Raw genomic sequence first — 4472 nt, forward strand, 5'->3', positions numbered from 1 at the left:
AGGGAGTCAGAGAAGTCCCCAGAGACTGGTACCTTAATAACCACAAGGGCATGGACCCTGGATATGGCAGAGCCTGTGGATAGAGGGAGAGACAGTCAAGGCCATGGAAACAGGGACAGGGAACTTAGAATCCTCCCCTCCCCCGCCCCATAGGAGACAGTTACCAAGTTTAAAGTGGATAGGCTGGAAGACCAGAGAGAGAAGTATCTCCCACTTCTGCTGAGTGAATCCAGCCATCAGTTTCTGCAGACTTTAAGCCTGTTTTGTAGTAAGCTCTGCCTGATTCCTGGCCGAGTGGGCCCTAGAGCCTAGAGGTGCCTCCCTGACCCTCTTCCCGTGCATGGGCTGCAATCACTTGTTTGGTGAGTTGTGTTTTAAGTCTCTTTTCTCTTCATCGGAACTCACCTCATGTTTATAAGGGGATTTTGTTTTACACAAAGGGCTAGTGAAGTTCAACCCTGGAGGATAACCCTGCAGTTTCTTACTGGCAAAGATTTGTCAACTCAGTTTCTTTAATATGGCCATGTCTGCTCCAGCTTTCCTCCTAAGGCTGTGTGTGGAGACCTAAATGAGATAATCACTCAGACTGTTTAAGATAAAAGAAAAAAATAAAGTGCTATGTAAGGGACTGTTTTTTTAGTAGCGAGCATATAAAGCAATTTGGAAGCATCTCCTTTATACCTTTGGGAAATGAACTGGAAGACCAGGATTCATTTAGCTCTGAAAGGATTTTAGATTTGCAAAGTTATACCAGATGAGTAGCTCTCCTAAAAGCCTCACATACTAGAAACTCATTCCTATATTCTAAGTGTATATAGCAAGAGCAAAGTGCCACAGTAGTAATTTTGGGGCGGCAAAATCTTATTTATAACGACTTTTGGATTAGTTTTTATTTTTTCCTCAAAGAGTGGGTAAAATGCATGAAGGAGAAGGGCATGAATTCTTGGAAACGGAAATGAATAATTCGTCTATCATAACACACCAAGACCAAGTCAGGTGTGGGTTTCTTTCCGTAGGATAAATTCCATATGTTTACCCAACAGAGTTACACAATGGGGTTCTGTCTTAAAAGAGAATTCAGGTTTTTATTGATTTAATACAACTTTAGGTTTCCTGGGCTCTATACTGGGGAAGTGCTAATAATGGGTAGAACAGGAGTGTTGATAAATGTGAACAGTCAGTGGTTAAAAGGCCTTTGTATTGTTCGTTTCCATGTTTTCTGACTACAAATCTCATGAAGTTGATAAGATATCTCATAATGTGGAGTACGTCCCGGTAAATAGGAGGCAATTACTTTGCTGAGTTGCTCTGTCCTGTTCTCCATTCCGGCTGAGAAATGGTTCTGGCTGTGCAGTTGAAGTTCACTGTGACCTGGCTGCTTCAGCAGTGCAGGAGCAAACTCCTGCCTCATTGGTGATGCAGACTCTGAAGAACCAGAGGTTGGAGGGTCTGGGTGACTCCGTACAGGTGGGGTCCCTGATATCCCCTGTCCAGGTGACGCAGTGACTGTTCAGAGAGCTTGTGAGGAGGTTATCTGAAAGGTGTGGTGGTCTTCAAAACCAGAACATGACAGTCGGGTGGAGGGTGGGAGAGCAACTGGGAACAGGAGGGAATCTTTCAGAGGGCAGAGGGAACGAGTTGTTCATTATAAGAAAGACATAGAATTTGTTATCGCAGAACAATTACTTGAGAAATGTTTTCTAATTGTCTACCATGTGTAATGTACCCCTGTTATAGGTAGGGAGGGCAAAGAGGTTGAAAATAGCACACCTGTCTTTGAGAATTTCCGTCTCACAAGGCATGCACTGATGGATACAAGACCCCACAGGATCAAGTGTTAAATTGCATGATGGATATGCGGGACTATTTCATGCCCTCCCCACAACTGTTCATCACATCCGGCCAGAATATTTTAAAAATGCAGTCAGGATCACATCACTTCCCTGTTTCTTCTGTTTTCCCCTGATTCCTAAGCAAGGGTGATGTGAACTGCCCCTTGGCTGCCTGGGCCTCCTTCACTTCTGTGCCATGGCTGGTCTCAGTACCATCCCCAGGAGAGGCGTCCATCTCGGTCCCCACTTGTGTGCCTGCTCATGTCCTATCTCAGAGTGTTTGAACATTCTGTTCCCTCTGCCTGGACTCCTGACCACAGCCTATTTTTCCTTCAGGATTTCTCCTTAAATGTCACTTTTTCCTAACTACCAGGTGCTTGGTAGGATCATGTACTTTTCCATTGGCAGTGCTTCTCACATTTGAGCTCACTTGTTTTGTATGAATGTCAATGAGACCTCAGTCTTTCCTGCTATTTGGTCATCTCCAGGAGCATCAGGGCAGCAGCCGTGTTCATCTTCTTCCCTGCTGTCTCCAGCATCGTGCTCCAGAGCCTGCCATGTAGCAGGTGCTCTGTAAATGAGTGATGGATGAATGGATGGCTGGATGTGGACGGAGAGATTCCACTGTCCTTTAAAAGCACATTGTCCCTTCTCCTACTGGGGCACTTGGTATGTTGTACTAAACATTCCTGTCTACCCTCACATGCCTACAGCTTCCAGAGGGCAGGAATTGGATCATAATCACCTTTTCATCTCCAGAGTCTGGCTCACATAGAAACCAATGAAGGTTTGTGGATGAAGAATGTATTATGCATGAATAGGGTCGGGGTGGGGGGCTTATCTGGGTTTTAAAGCGTGCCTGGGGATGAGGGTGAAGGAAAAGTGAATTTAAGCATCTAAAATAGCAGTGGGAGTTGGGATGCAAAATAAGATTAGGGTTAAAAAAAAAAAAAAAAAAAAAGCTGAAAACTGAATTAGACATATACCGCATAGTCACCAGACACAGCTTGACAGGATGTACTCATACTGCAGATTGGAGGCTTGGGTGGCAAGGTCGCTGGGAATTTCCCCACCCGAACTTAATACCTTGAATAATGTCTGTCTTTCAGCCTGCTGTCCACCTCAGGAGTTTTATCCATTCTACAAATATTTATCAAGCACCTATTCTCTGCATTCCCAACAGGGGAACCGTCACCCCCAAAGGCACAAAAATTGGCTTGCGGGAGGTGAAAAATTTCATCCTTTTTATGTATAAAGCACAGATATACATATAGTACATGAACAGATATGTAGTATGTCTATGGTATTAAAATTTCATAGTGGAGGTGATTAGGAAAAAATCTCTAAAAAGGCTCTTTTGGGAGATGATAATGAAAAAAAAGGTAGAGAACTGACTCGCTCTATGCCAGGCACTATTCTTTTCAAGGTGCCTACCCCCATGGAACTTTCATTCTTGTGGGGCAGGCAGTAAATAAATAAGTAGCCATAACTGTCAAAGAGTAAGAAATCCTGTAAAGAAGAAAAAAGCAGGCATAGAGATGGTGTACATGGGGGTGAGTATGGGCACGTCTGTGGCTCTTTGAGGTAGGGGGTCAAGTAACTTGGATGAGGTGACACTTGAGAAGACTCTGGAAGAAGTAAGGGGGAAGAGCATCCCAGGAAGAGGCAGCAGTGTGGAGGAATTGGAACGGCAAGGAGGCCACTTGGGCAGGAGTGGATGAGTGAGGGAAGCATGGTGGGAGATGAGGCTGGAGACGGGATAGGGGCCAGGTCACATGGGCCTTATATACCGTGCTAGGGGGTCTGGGTGTTGCTCTGAGCAAGCTGGCAAGCTTTATGCAGGGGAGTCACTGACGTGATTTGCCTGGCTGCTGTTTGGAGGGTGGACAGTAGAGGCAGGAGTAGAATCAGGGGACCAGCAAGAAGGCTATTGCTGGGGTCTCCGTTGGAGGTGGATGGCGGCTTGGGTGAGAGAGAGGGGTTAAGTTCCATTGTACTGTGAAGGGAGAGCTCACAGGCCTTGCAGAGGGATGGAAGGGAGGGTGTGAAAGAAAGAGGAGTCAGGTAAGCCAAGGTTTAGCCCAGGCACTGGGTTCCATTTATGGAGACGAGATCGACCATGGGCGGAGCACGCCTTCCCGGGGACCATTCCTAGAGTGAGGTCTTCCTTCTATCAGCTGCAGGCCCCTCTTGTTGACGCTAGGCTTAGCATGTATATATATTTAATTTAATATGTATATATTTAATTTTAATTGAAAAAATGTTATTTTTATACAATTTTTAAAGTTTACTTTCCATTTACAGTTATTATGAAATATTGACTATATTCCCCGTGTTGTGCATTATCTCTTTGAGCCTATCTTAGCATATATTATATATTGCCTTCTACAGTTACTTATCTTTCATCTGTATACATCGCTACCTTACCTAGTCTTTAAATTTCTTTAGGGAAGGAACTTTTTTGTTGTTGTTGTTCTTTCTCCAAGAGGCAGGCAGTGGGGCAGAATGGTTACAATTGTTAGTTGTGTGTGCTAGGGTAAGTGTTTTAACTGCTTAGCTTTTACCCTCTTTCCCTTTCTTTTCCCCCCTTCCTCTTCTTCCTCAGTGGTTTTTTTTGTTGTTGTTCAGTGAAGAAGGCAA

The sequence above is a fragment of the Monodon monoceros genome, unplaced genomic scaffold (genome assembly GCF_005190385.1).
Source record: "Monodon monoceros isolate NGI ecotype Baffin Bay Population unplaced genomic scaffold, NGI_Narwhal_1 Super_Scaffold_12, whole genome shotgun sequence".
Lineage (NCBI taxonomy): Eukaryota > Metazoa > Chordata > Mammalia > Artiodactyla > Monodontidae > Monodon > Monodon monoceros.